Source organism: Procambarus clarkii, chromosome 31, assembly GCF_040958095.1.
Source record: "Procambarus clarkii isolate CNS0578487 chromosome 31, FALCON_Pclarkii_2.0, whole genome shotgun sequence".
In the NCBI taxonomy this organism is placed as follows: domain Eukaryota; kingdom Metazoa; phylum Arthropoda; class Malacostraca; order Decapoda; family Cambaridae; genus Procambarus; species Procambarus clarkii.
In genome coordinates, this window is record NC_091180.1 from 25,485,913 (window position 1) to 25,501,600 (window position 15,688).

A 15,688-nucleotide genomic window follows, 5' to 3' on the forward strand; every position below is an offset into this window, starting at 1 on the left:
GTGTGCGTGTGTGTGTGTGCGTGTGTGTGTGTGTGTGTGTGTGTGTGTGTGTGTGTGTGTGTGTGTGTGTGTGTGTGTGTGTGTGTGTGTGTGTGTGTGGGGTGTGGGGGGAAAAATAGTAGTAGTAGAAACAGTTGATTGACAGTTGAGAGGCAATATCAAAGAGCCAGAGCTCAAGCCCCGCAAGCACAACTAGGTGAGTACACAAGGAAGGCTTTACAAAGACCCGTCGTGGAGACGAGAGTTGAGAGATAAAAGGCCAGGAGTTACACTGGAGCATAGACATAGTAGTCACTATGTAGGAGCTTACGAAACACCTGGAGGAATTAGATGCGACACAACGACCTCTAATCACCCTGGGCGCTGAAGGAGGCTACAGAGACACGTTGTCACACATTAACTATAATTTTCAATAAACCACTTGGTACTGGAAACCTTCAGAATTTTGGAATAAAACTAGTCTCAGTGTTAACTAAATGGGAGAGACAGGAAGCAGCAAATTACAGACCCGTGACACTGACAAGTAATCCACGTAAAGAAATGGAAAAGTAACCAGATTGAGAATAACTGAACTTTGGAGGAGTATATACTTTGCCACATATGGGCAGCATAGATTTAGAAGTGGAAAGTCATGCCTGAGAAAACTTGATCGAGTTCAATGACAGAGTTACTAAAATAAGAGAGGAAAAAGAAGGCTGGGGTAGACTGCATTTTCCAAGACTATCAAAAAGTATTTGATACTGTTCCTTATGAAAGGCTTGTGTTCAAGATGGAAGGAAGGGAACTATCAGGAGGGAAAGCGCCAAGCCATTACGACTATATAGCCCTGGGAAGGGGTCAGGATAAGGATATGGGATGGGGCGGGGGGAAGGAATGGAGATGGAATGAGCATGATGGAGTAACTCCTCCTTCAAGATGGAGGAGCAAGTTGGGGTAAGTGAAAAGACGCTGACCTTGGTAGTGGACTACTTGAAGGGCAGAAGCCTCTCGGTCAAAGATGACGTTTCGGTTATTGTTGTTGTTAAAGATTTGCTTCTTGGAACAAAAAGTTCTTAGCAGCACGGGCTATGGTGATCCCGTAGTGATTGGAGGAAAGTGGGGTCTCCCAAGGGTAGATCCTGGGACTGCAACTGTTCCTAATTTATGCCATTGACCTACCTGAGGCTTGTACATGTCAATGTTGCAGGCAATGCTAAGATAATGAGGCACGTAAAAACCAAAGAGGACTGAAGAAGGCTGCAAGATAACCTCAAACTACAGTAGTTGGTAAACAAATGGTAGCTAGAATTCAGTCCCAACAAGTGTAAGGTAATGAAGATGGGACAGTGAGAAATGAGACCAAAAGGTATCTACCCCAATAGGGGTAGGCAACTACAGGAGTCGAAGAGAGAAAATGATTTGGGATTGGATACACTTCCTACATTATTACCAGAGGTACACATAAACAAGGTGACATTGGCGTCATGTGTTACGCTGCCAAACATTATATCATCCTTTAGAAACCTAAACCAGGCCAGTTTTACGGCAATCTACTCAGCCTTTGTTAGCCTGATGTTGGAATGTACAACACAGGTCTTGAGTATAAAACATGTGAGGCTTGAGGCGAAATTGTATAATGTACAAAGCCTTGTAACACGACTAGCGCCAGAGCTAAGAGGGCTGAACTATGAGGATATGTTAAGGAAACTACACCTCTCAAAACTGGAGGAAAGAACATAAATACAAGATTCTGAGCAGAATTTTCAAGGTGGACGAATATAACTTCTTTAAAACGAAAGAAAATGGGACAAGAGCACACGAGTGGAAGCTGGATAAACGCAAATGAGTCGAAGAAATGTATGGAATTTCTTGTATCCTGTATCCTGGCCATACAAGGATCACACTGAAAGATGCTGTGGAAGCCACCTCCACCAATAACCTTAAAAGGAAAGACTCGACAAAGGCTATAAGTCGATTAAGCTAATGCATTATTAGCTTATTGTAGCTTGAGCTAACTTGTTAGCTTATAACTTAATTTTGCTTGAGCTAATCGTAGCTCAGTCGATTAAGGCAGCGTCTGGGATGCTCTCGGACGTAGGTTCGAATCCTCGTCATGGCCCTTGTGGATTTGTTGATCTGAAGGGCTATTTACAGACTGACGTGAGGGTCTGTACAGTCTTCAACCCTTTCCTCTCCCTTCCTCACCCTTCTCTCACCCTTCTCTCACCCTTCTCTCACCCTTCTCTCACTGGTAACGGATGGAGCAGCATTTTCGTGGTCCTTCTCTGCTCTCTCTTTGTCTCATTCTTCCATCTCGCTTTCTAAGCATCATTACCTCTTATCAGCATCACCCCATCTCTCTTATCAGCATCACTGCCTTCCCTCTATCTCAGCATCACATCATTGTTCTCCCTATCTCAGTATCTCCCTCTCTCTCCCCTTTCCCATCATCATTTCTTGCTCTATCTCGCCCTTTCCTCCCTCTCCCTCCCTATTCCAGCCAGGATCAAAGACCCATAATGTAGAGCTCTGGCCTGGTCTTCCTGCTTCATTTTCTCATGCTCTCTTCCTTCACTTGCTCTCATTTTTGTCTCTATTCACTCATATTCCTCATTCGTGTCAGTCCTTCTGCACTCAGCTTTTTTTTTCTTACTCATTTTTCTCCCCATTTCTTCACCTTTCCCTCCCCCCCCCCCTTTTTCATTCTTCTTATTCTTTTTCTTAATCCCTCATTCCACAGTCTTCCTGATCTCACTCTCATTCCATCTCCTCATGCCTCCTCTCACTCACTCTATGCACCATCCTCTCATTCCCCCTCTTCTATTTTTGTCTGTATCCCCTCTCTCACTCCCTCACTTTTCAAACCCTTTCATTACGTGTCTTAATACTCCCTCCTTCTCCCTTCGTTCCCTCTCTTCATCCCACCTCTACTGAACACCCAGATACACCCCACACACAGCCCAGGCCTACACCTACATCATTATCACACTACGTACACATTACACCATTAACTCTTACCATATGAAAATGGTGTGGTAGTGGAATGGGATTGAACTCGCTGCTTCCAATATGAAAATAACTCTCCATGGCACATAGCAGAAAGCGCCTCCATGCATGCTCCTCACGCTACGAGAAGCATTGTTTTAAATTATATGCCATAATTTTAGTAACATTGGCCAAGATGGTGACGTTTTGGCCAATGGAAGATGTCCTTCTGTCCTTATTGTCCCTCTGACAGAGCTTTCGCCTCTCCTGTCTCATTCCAACCTGTCCTTTCAACTAGTAGGTATCATTTTTGACGTTATGATGACTAAAGTTACAAATGCAATCTACTAGGAAAAAGTAACGGCTCATAAATATGAACTTTCTCTCTACATCGGACTCAATATGGGTTAGGTGGGTTGTTTGGGTTCATACCTATCCGTTTAGGTTAGAAAGATGGATTATATATATATATATATATATATATATATATATATATATATATATATATATATATATATATATATATATATATATATATATATCTTACGACTTATTTGCTTGAGCTAATTGTAGCTCAGTCGATTAAGGCAGATTAAGATTATATATATATATATATATATATATATATATATATATATATATATATATATATATATATATATATACATATATGTTTACATACCAAAAGAATAGGGGTGGTAGGGGAAGAAAATATCAAAGTGTTCAGTGAGGATCCACAAGGTGTTCTCTGAGTACTCTTTATTTTCTTCTCCGAGGCTATGGGTCCCTACACTTGCACCAGAGGTGGTACCCCTTCTAGGTTTATATATATATATATATATATATATATATATATATATATATATATATATATATATATATATATATATATATATATATATATACCAGACGCTGCACCAGGATTGACAACTAGGGCGCAACTCCATAGTCTCCCGAGACTGAAGGATGCCTACTATATATATATATATATATATATATATATATATATATATATATATATATATATATATATATATATATATGTCGAACCTAGTAGCCAGAACTCACTTCTGAGCCTACTATGCAAGGCCCGATTTGCCTAATAAGCTAAGTTTTCATGAATTAATTGCTTTTCAACTACCTAACCTACCTAACCTAACCTAACCTAACTTTTTCGGCTACCTAACCTAACCTAGCCTATAAAGATAGGTTAGGTTAGGTTAGGTAGGGTTGGTTAGGTTCGGTCATATATCTACGTTAATTTTAACTCCAATAAAAAAAAATTGACCTCTTACACAATGAAATGGGTTGCTTTATCATTTCATAAGAAAAAAATTAGAGAAAATATATTAATTCATGAAAACTTGGCTTATTAGGCAAATCGGGCCTTGCATAGTAGGCCGAGAAGTGCGTTCTGGCTACTAGGTACGACATATATATATATATATATATATATATATATATATATATATATATATATATATATATATATATATATATATATATATATAATGATTCTGCAATGTGAATGTCTTCCAACTTATCTGTCTATCCATATCAATCAAGCTGTGTGGCAGGTCAACTATGCACTCAGAGAGGGGGACGCCCCACTGACCAACTGGATTACTCTCGTCAAATCTGGCAGTGATGCTGGCTACTGAACATCCCAGGCGTGACGGGGGCCTCTAATTGGATGCAGCTCCTGCTAAATGAAGGCTAACAGACTCCCATCCAATTTTGGGGTGAGGGGGGGGTGAATGGGTGATTATCCAATGGTCAGATCTCTTCCTCTCACCACAATATCGTGAGATGAAGTCATTTTGTATTTTTTTTTTTTTGGTTGTAGTGTATTGGTATTTTGCTTTTTCTTTGTTGTTTCATTTTAATTCGTTTTTATCTGGGGCAGGAAGCCTGTGTGTATATATTCTTTAGGCTTGCGTCGAGGTGCTACGTCCCATAAGGTCGAGCCTTCTCTAGAATGCGACTTTACATCAGTTGCCTGATTCCCTTTGGAACGTATTTACTGGTAGGTAAACAGAGGCATTAGATGAAAGGAAACGTGCCCAGCCATCTCTGTCCCGCCCAGGAATTGAATCCGGGACCCCCGATTGTGGGTTTGGAAACGAAGGCAGCTAAACTAGCTACAGTTTAGCTTCCACTAATGTTAAGTTACCACAAAGCTAAATCTTGTGTTTTATCAGTGGACACGTTGGTTACTGTTGCCAGCCTGGGATAAAATACTGTATCCTCGGGTTGATAACAAGTCTCAAAGTCTAACCATGCACTCGATAGCAGCATCATTTCTTAATTATACGTTACCTCTCTAGTTTTTGTTAATAGACATGTTTTTATCGTTGTGTTTATTTCTGTGTGTTTTCGGGTTTTGAGAACCGGTTGTAGTGAAGGAGAAGTTATAGAGTTAATAGTGGGTAAAGAGCGTAAAATTTGTTGAATGGCGTAAGATGGGTGATCTTATCCTGAAGGATGTTTCAGTGGATGGAAGAGTTGCATAGAAGGATTGGACGGACTGCAGCTAATCAATAACTCTAAACGGAATAGCTAATCAGTAAGGTTTATCAGTAACTCTATTTAAGCCAAAATAGTAAAGAATTATATACCTCGAAATTTTATTTAAAGCGTGTTGAGTTGAGCAAAATATAATCACCAGATATTTATGAGAACATACTGAAGCCGTGCGATGGGATCGAACCCCCTTTAGTGCATGTGCCTGGGTAGTGCCAGGGACGCGAGTTCGATCCTGCTGTATCACCTCTTGTGATAACCCCCAGAAGTGGCAACTGCCACCTTAATGGTAATAATATATACCCACCCACCAGCATAATGGAGAACATTCTCCCATTTAACTCCACCAACGCGAGAACTTGAAGCGTCGAGCCGGCGTGAAAAATCTTTGCTGTAAAATACTTGGCAGTTTACCTCGGCGTAACGAGAAATAGAAGGAACCACTAACTCGGTCTTGGCTGAGCTGTTTTGTGAATTGTCGGTTCATACCCAACAAGCATTCCACTCAGGCTGCGGTTAAAGTTGGAGAAACTTTTCTTAAAGATGGTTCTTCCGACCACCCATTCCCGTTTCGTGGTTCCCTCTAGGATCAAATAGGATTCCTGTTCCCCCATTTGCTCCTTGCCAGATCTTCCTCAATAACAGAGGTCAGTCATTTCCTCCCCCATCTCTTCCAAATGCCGACTTGCTGTTCCTTCTTTGTGTAATGAATTCATTTCCCCTTTCTCTGGCCCTAATGGTACGGATATCCCTTTGCGTTTTTTCCCGTAATAAAAGCCGATTCTTATATATATATATATGTGTATACGGGTGTGTTTCTTGAGCAAGCCGGGTGCGGGTTGGTCTTCAATTGCCCTTGGAAAGTGGTCTTTGCACTTCTCTTCTTAAGTTCCATCTGGAAGTGGATGCTTGTGCTTCTCCTCTTCTGTTCCACCTGGAAGCTCGTCACTCTGCTCCTCTTCTGTTCCACCTGGAAGCTGCTTTGAGGGGTGACAGAGCATCTGTGTAGCACAGTCGCTATTTACATGGGATGGTCACTCGAGTTATTGTTGAAATAATTAAATTGCAAGCAGAGACTGAAAGATTTGGTCTGGGTTTGAGCCTTGGCCAGTGTCTGTGTGGCAGTTAATGAAAATTGCCGGGTAATGTTACCAATTTTTTTGTCAATATCAAGTTAAAGAATTCCCTTTAGCATTTTGCCAGTGGAGCAAACTAGGAAACGATAAGAAACGCGAGAGGTACTGTAGAAGACCCGTGAGCTTGGGGAAGCTGGAAACTGGCACTCAGAGGAGTGTAGTGAATTGTGTTATGTCGCACGAGGAAAGACATATGCTCTTTGCTCTAGTCAGAGGCAGTGTCGGACTTGAGGGGCTGCCTAGGCTCCTCTAGAGCCTAGTCAAGACTAGGCTCTAGAGGAATACAGGCACCCGTCGGTATTTATGTACTGGAACTGTTAAGGTAGTAGAGGAGGGGGAATGGAGGGAGAACTCTGTTGGTTACTGCCAGTCAGTTGAATTAGATGTCCCGCTCTGCTGGGCAAATTCTCATCTCAGGTTTCCACGGCGGGGCGGATTGAAGTAGAAGCCACTCTACTCTACTCTACTACTCCCTAGCCACTCTAGGCTCTCAGACACCCAGTTTCCCCTCGGTAATGGCTGTGGTGGTGGTGGCTCACGCTGCAACTGTTGATGAGCAACGACTAGAGGTGGAAGACTGGGATGGCTCACCATTGACTGGGATGGCTCACCATTGACTGGGATGGCTCACCATTGATTGGAGTGGCTCACCATTGACTGGGATGGCTCACCATTGACTGGGATGGCTCACCATTGACTGGGATGGCTCACCATTGACTGGGGTGGCTCACCATTGACTGATGTGGCTCACCATTGACTGATGTGGCTCACCATTGACTGATGTGGATCACCATTGACTGGGGTGACCCACCATTGACTGGGGTGGCTCACCATTGACTGGGGTGGCTCACCATTGACTGGGGTGACTCACCATTGACTGGAGTGGCTCACCATTGACTGGGGTGGCTCACCATTGACTGGGATGGCTCACCATTGACTGGGATGGCTCACCATTGACTGGGGTGGCTCACCATTGACTGGGGTGACTCACCATTGACCGGGGTGCCTCACCATTGACTGGAGTGGCTCACCATTGACTGGGGTGGCTCACCATTGACTGGAGTGGCTCACCATTGACTGGGGTGGCTCACCATTGACTGGGGTGACTCACCATTGACTGGGGTGCCTCACCATTGACTGGGATGGCTCACCATTGACTGGGGTGGCTCACCATTGACTGGGGTGCCTCACCATTGACTGGGGCGGCTCACCATTGACTGGGGGGAGAGTCGTCCTTAACACACATCTTTCACCATATCTCACAAGACTTTCAAATAGTTTTTTTAGGTACTGATTATATTTTGAGGAATTCGGCAGTTGTTCCACTCCCGTTTGGCAGTGGTCAGCCTTCCCTGGCGATCTGTTGGTATGGCTTGGCTGGGTTATTTGCAGAACCTGTTTGGCCTTCGAGATGATTTGGAAAGCAAAGGATCTATGATCCCATGGCATCGCTGAATCTTGTACCAACCTTCTGTAAAACGTTTGAATAAATCTTGCTGGATTGTGTGGACTCACTTCCTCTGAAGACAAGAAAACAAATCACCCAGTCACTGTAACGTGGTGGAGGTGGGATCCCTTGATTGTTTCAAGCGTGGGTTGGACATGTATATGAGGGGGATTGGGTAGTTGTAAATAGAAGCTGGCTCGTATGGGCCATTAGGCCTTCTGCAGTTACCGTCATTCTTATGTTCCTAGCTGTAAACAATGTGTTCTTGACACATGGCTACATGGTATAGCAGTATTACCTACATAGTATAAGGTTGCTACATGGCATGGCAGTATGAAGGATCAACACCGACCTCATCCCCCAGAGACTCTTCCACCTCTCTTTGTGGCTGTAAGAGAGATCCAGATGTGTGTACGCGAGTAAGTAGCCCTATCGTCGGCATATTATCCTCAATTCCCTTGATAAAACGCCGGCAAATGACGAACAATTTTCTGAGAGTCAATTGTGCTTAGCAGGGAACAAATGGAATGCGGTCTTTTACATAATGTTCCTTACCAGATGGAGTATTCGTACTGGAGTTCCTAGAATACACACCGTCTGATCTGGTGTCTGTTAATGGGCTACGAATTTCACTACACACCACGCCAAAAGGCGGTCATATCACAACCCGTTCTCGCACTTTCGTATAGTCAATATTGACTTATTAAATACGTGCATATGTGACATACTAAACATACTAGTTTACCTTGAAAAGCTTCATAGAAAACATCGACCTTACCTAACCTTCGTAGTATGTCAAGATAAGCAGAAAGTGCGAGAACGGGTTGCATATCACTAATGACAACTGGCAGCCAAGCCAAATACGACTTGTTAACTGCGTGACTGAAAAGGCCGAGAGGTGGTGCAGACCTTGATATTAGTCTGGTTATGGCTGGTGGTATAAGTCACGAATGTAAGGACATTCAAAAAGGGGTCAAAAATGCCCGGGATTATTCCCTAGGAAGGGAGACGAGCGGTAGTTCAGGTATAGCGGACCATACTGGTTAAAGATCAATGTAGGTGATTTAAATTATGTCGTAACACCAGATTGCAAGAAGGAGAAGAAGAAGAACACCCTTATGTGCTATGGCCACTTGGTGAAGCCAGATCTTCAATGGGAACCGCAACATGAAGTTTCTGATTAATTCATGTGCCCATTGAATGAGCTCCTCCAGAGATAAACAACATATATAACAACATTCCCATAGTGACTCAGCACCAGGGGAGATTTTCGACAGATTTTAGAATGGCTGAGGTGAACAATACAATACAAACCGGGAGGGATTCAAGACACTGAAGGAGTGGTTCCAACACCATTGAGGACGGCAGACGGTCGAAAGACCTGATCAAGATAGTTTAAACACCTTAAATCCAAGGAGAACGTCTCTGGGTAATCCAAAGAGAACGTCCTTGATGGGATATGATATACAACTGGACGAATATTCTCACAGAGTTAGCTGACATAGAGGGAGATAATAAGGAAAGATGCTCAATTCCCCTTATATTCTTACATTATGACCTGACAGCAACCCAGCAAACCCTGATTTCATGTAATACCATCAGAAGAACACTGATCAGAACACTGATACTAGATCAGACACTCGCCTTTTCCCTGCGAAGATCTGATGGGAACCTCCCAGCACATGAACAAGATTAACAATGGTAAAAGTTTTTTTTTAGATCTCATAGAAAATGCAATCTTGAAATTGGTGTTCATCACACCAGATGAACAAAGTTCACATCATTAGGGTGAAGAAAAGAGGAGTTTGTCTCTGCATCTTAAGGACCAGGAACTGTATGGAGTCGAAGACTATATTGTGTACATTGACTGAAGAGTTAGTTACTTGGTAATCCCGGAATGTTGTGTAAAACTCCTCAAGGAACTGTTTAATAATCTTGACCAGTCTTAGCATCAGCCTGGGTGTCCTGTTGATTCCGAGGTGTGTGGTAGACCAGGTGGAGGTGTGTGGTAGGCCTGGTGGAGGTGAACCTGCGAAAAATCAAACAGCATGATGAAAAGGAACATTTTGGAACGTGTGGCGCTGAGGCATTATATAGCTGAGAGACTTTAATTATGCGGTAAAATTAAAGTCTACAAGGGGCACAATCCATTAACAGTTTTATAAAAGATGTAACTTAAAGAGTCAATGACTGATTCACTGGATATATATATATATATATATATATATATATATATATATATATATATATATATATATATATATATATATATATATATATATATATATATTATATATATATATATATATATATATATATATATATATATATATATATATATATATATATATATATATATATATCACCATTATCAGATAAATGAAGGTTAGTTAGTTTTGGAGGTCAGTTAATACCGAGAGAGAGAGAGAGAGAGAGAGAGAGAGAGAGAGAGAGAGAGAGAGAGAGAGAGAGAGAGAGAGAGAGAGAGAGAGAGAGAGAGAGAGAGAGAGAGAGAGAGACTCTCTCTCACTCTCTCCAATAAATAATTAAATAGCGGTGTTGTAAATAAGTTGAATGAAGATGAGTGAAAACAATTAGTGCCTAATTAAATCTGTTTCATTAGTGTAAATGGGTACACTTAACTAATGTGTTTCCGGTTGTAAAGTTTCATGTTGGCAGTGAGGCACGATACACTTGTCAGTGCCTTGCCAGGATACCCTTGCCAGGATACCCTTGCCAGGATACCCTTGCCAGGATACCCTTGGCAGGATACACTTCGTAAGATACACTTGGCAGGATAAATTTAGCATAATATAATTGGAGCTTCAAATGCAAGAGTGTGTCTGTCTCTTTCTCTTTTTATTAATTTGACTAAGACAAGGGTTCATAAGGGCTGTCAAATGACGTACCTAGTGAAACTGCAAGCGAGAGCTGTTATCCTACCTCAGCCTATCTGAAGCCTGCTCCTAGAAACTCATTTATTTCATGAGAATGTACTTTGAAACTACCACATAGGGAACTATCATGTAAGGAACCTGGTAAAGCTGCAAGCAAGAGCTGTAATCCTGCCTCGGCACAGTTAAAACCTCCTGGAGGTCCATTTATTTCATGAGCCTGTTATATGCATCAGTAGGAATAGACTTTATTCATTAACAACATTAGGTAATAATCATAACAGGAACAGGATGAGGCTGTAGCCAGCTGTGTGCCAGAGCCTTCATGTGATCAGTTGACCTGATCTCCCGTGTATCAAACTGTTTAGCGAACAAATTCCAGATGCGAGTCAGCCTAGGAGTGAATGATCGTTGATGGACTGATGTTCTTGAGAAAGCCACTTCCAGCATGAGACTGCTGAAGGTTGAGAGCCACGTGTGGCAACTACTGGTTGTCCACAGAGTTGGGCCAGGTGCAGAACTTTCATGATGTTGGCCTTGTACATAACAGTAAGACCAACAACGTCACGACGTTGTTGCAGGCACTGATGTTCAGACCGTTCCCACCAGACTTGGTCAAGACTAGAGATAAGCCTTCTTGTCCGTCTCTCCACTTTGTCCAACAGTCTGATGAATGATGGGCAGGGAGGGGGGGCAGGCGATCCAGGAAAGTGGTACATTCTCTAGATGAAAGCGAACTTGTGCTTCATATAAGGTTTTGCAGCCCTTGAGGTGTGTCTCTCTCTCTCTCTCTCTCTCTCTCTCTCTCTCTCTCTCTCTCTCTCTCTCTCTCTCTCTCTCTCTCTCTCTCTCTCTCTCTCTCTCTCTCTCTTTCTCTCATTTTTAAGTCTGAAGTGAAGTCTGACGATTTGTAAGTTCTCAACAATATTATACACTAAGGAACCAGCTCGCCACGCCTGACACTGCATAATGACTCGGAATTTACAACCCAAAAAAACTGCTTGTCGCGAGGAATTTCCTGCACTCATCTTTCAAGGCGACGTCTCTGACTTACTGCAGGCTGTTGTATAAAATTAAAAAAATTAATTCCGCAAGTTTTGTCCTGATGTATTGCTCTTCATAAGCATGAGAGGAAAAGTTAATTTTCCCGTGTGCAATATTCTTGCTCCTGAAGCTGGAACATTCTTGCTACTGAAGCTGGAACATTCTTGCTCCTGAAGCTGGAACATTCTTGCTCCTGAAGCTGGAACATTCTTGCTCCTGAAGCTGGAACATTCTTGCTACTGAAGCTGGAACATTCTTGCTACTGAAGATGGAACATTCTTGCTCCTGAAGCTGGAACATTCTTGCTCCTGAAGCTGGAACATTCTTGCTACTGAAGCTGGAACATTCTTGCTCCTGAAGCTGGAACATTCTTGCTACTGAAGCTGGAACATTCTTGCTCCTGAAGCTGGAACATTCTTGCTACTGAAGCTGGAACATTCTTGCTCCTGAAGCTGGAACATTCTTGCTACTGAAGCTGGAACATTCTTGCTACTGAAGCTGCTCAAAGTTTCTTTTTATTTTTTTAATATAAACTACAAGGGTTTATATGGACGATGGTTTTGTTGCAATGGCAAGCAGTAATGTTACGTTACTGTTACTTATCATCAGTGTTGTTGCAAAGCAACATTCTTACTCCTGTGATTGTTATTGTCGTCAACATTCTTCCTCAACTCAGTTATGTTGCCATTAACATTCTTAGTTTGACTTATCTCTGTTCTTAATGTTGCACTTATCTCTGTACTTTGTAACATTCTTAATGTTACTTAATTCACTTTTTATCTGTTTTTATATAAACATCTTTTCTGTTGTTATTGTTCCAGTAACAACATGTTTAGTGTTTCACACTTCTTGTGACAAACAGTAACCATGCTGTTACAGCTTCTATGAACCTGTAGATCTGGTGAACAGCTGGTCTGTGAGTCTGTGGATCAGTGTCAGTGACAGTATATCTTTCTGTGCTACCTCTTCTTTTCTCAGCTTTAGTTATTCTATCCTCTTCCTTCGCCTACTATTCCTCTTCCGCCCCCTTCCCGATTCTCTTCCTTTCCCCTCCTCTTCCTCACTTCTTCCTTACATATCCCTCACACTACCTTCTCCAAATCCTCTTCCTGTCACTCCATTTCCTTCCCCTCCTATTCCCTTCTTCCTCTCTCAATTCTCCCTCTCCATCTCAACCCCTCCCCACTCCCTCGCGACAAGTTGCATGCTAGAAACAAGGTAGAGTGCCATGTACTCCTCCCTCTGGGGAAGCCGCTGAAGTAATTGAGGTTGATGGATCTGTTGCAGGAAGCGAGAAAGAGTAGAGATAAATGAAAGAACAAAGGTGGATGGGTGAACAACACGAGGAACAGACTGAAGATGTATATGTGGACTCAGGGAGGAGTTGAACAAGGGGATGAGGGTAGGGCTGGACTGTGGGAGAAGGATAGAGGAGCAGGTATACCGTCGTATCCCGTGGGACAGATGTCTGTGTAGGGTGTAGGAAGGGGATTCGAGCGGGCGTGGGCGTGGGGGTGTCTTTGTAGGGATGGTTTAGGATGGTGTCACGTTCTTTTGCGGCGTAGCGAAGGAGATGCCAGTACACACGCGGTAGGTGTACCTCAGAGTGTAGTCCTTGAAGATAACCTTCTATAACTATCCTTGAAGATAACCTCAAGATGGTGGTCATTCTCGCTTATCTCACCACCTGGTGACCAGCCTGTGTAGGCTCCCCAGTCGTCAGAACATCCGGAGAACGCATTTAAGCACCAACAAACATGTAACACATTCTGGTATTTGTTACTCCATCCAGTAAAGCCGTTTGGAGTTACACCTGAACACAAATTGGGCTCTAATGTAACAACTTAGGAAGAGGCTGTGCTTACCTGGTTTACCAGTAACTTACTTCATAGAATTAGTTGTCAGCATTGCTCTTTGGGTCTCAATTAGTCTTCAGAACTGGCGTGTTATCCGGTGTAGCACACTCAGGAAGATAGCCTCTTCCTGTAAGGCTATCTTCCAGGACAATAGCCTCCTCACAGTGTGTATGCAAAGTGTAAATCAACTCTTAACTCAATCAAGTATTGGTCAGAGGCAGAGACGAGTAAGGAAAATAATTACTTATATACAAAAATTACCAAAATAGCTATAATCATACATTACAGTAAATACGAATAGAATCATTCAAATTAAAATCAATATCACATATCGATGCTTTCGGAACAGTTTTTCCTGTCACCCCAAGTTTTGATGACATTGGCATTGTGGTCTTAACCTTCTGTACTTCTGACCCGAATGCAATCCTATGGCACTTGTGTTGTATTCACTGCGCAGTGATTTGTGGTCCCACCAAACTTAGGACAACCACCATTAATAAAACGCCTGAACTTTCACTCTAGGTTAATTGTGACCCTAACTTCACTGTCAGGTATTCACTTTCTCCCTTCACTGGAGGGAAGTGACCGTAATTGTAAGCGAACACTGAAATACTGTCAGTAGAATGTCAAAGGAGTGTCACAGTCTTTGTACTTCACTGCTTGTGCCTTCCATTCCTTGACCAAGACTCATCGTCGGGAGTTACTCGTGAGACTCAGCCTTGCAGATCAGAATAACAATTATTCACCTTAACGTCCTGAATTCCCTTACAGCCCAGATATGGGAAAAAAGGAGTCCCACAACCGCTGACATTCATTGAGATGTGTCTTAGATTCATGAAACATATATCAACCCTACTCAATCTTGGAAACACGAGAATCGTTCTCTTGCAGGTGCTGTGTGGGCGTTCAGGTGCAACATGAGCCATCAGACTCCTCCTTTTTAGTCTGGCTTCATCACACCGTATTTATGCGCCAAATAAGGGTCTCCTTAGGGTGTACATCCGTGCTCCTTCGGCTCTCGGACAACAGTGAGCAATGGGCCGCCTCGCAGCTCCTCCCCCACTAGTCACATGATCTCAGCTCGCGCTCTGATTGGTGGGGTCCATACAAACACTGTCCTATCAGGTCAGACGCCCACATTCGGGGCCCCTGAGACGGTTGGCGTGAAATCTTTGTTTGAAGTGAGGATATTACTCATCGCCATATTCAATATCCTCCAGACTACTGCTTTATAGAAGTTAGACAGTAAATGTATATTTTATTTTGATTTAATTTTAACTGAAAGCTATTTAGTACTGTATGCCGGACCCCCCCCCCCTCCCCACGCCCAGCCTCACCCAGACACCCCCCCCCCCATGCCCAGCCCAACCCAGACACCCCCCCCCCCCATGCCCAGCCCCACCCAGACATCTGGGTGGGACTAGGCATACGGGGGTTACCAGGGCTTGGGTGAGAGGGGATAAATTTATAAAGGCTTGCATTGTAACTAAATTGCCGTTGCAAAAAAAGACATCAATCACGTTGTGTTGTTGAGTGCTCAATAACACATTGCACAGTGTAGTGCAACAACGTCTCTTAACTGTGTCCAGTGGAAGACACACACGAACATGTATCCGCCCGGGTTACCACTGTAAATGTATCTCCGTTCATGTGGTAGAAAGTAAACTAAACTTAGAATTGTTTGAACGGGAGTAATCGTTCCTGTGTATAATCAGTTAGTGTCACGGCAGACACTCCTTGAGTTGCAACAACGGACAAAATAAAGTGTACTATGACGCAATGCGGCTCGTTAACACTCATGTTTTCTATGCCTGGATCAGTTAG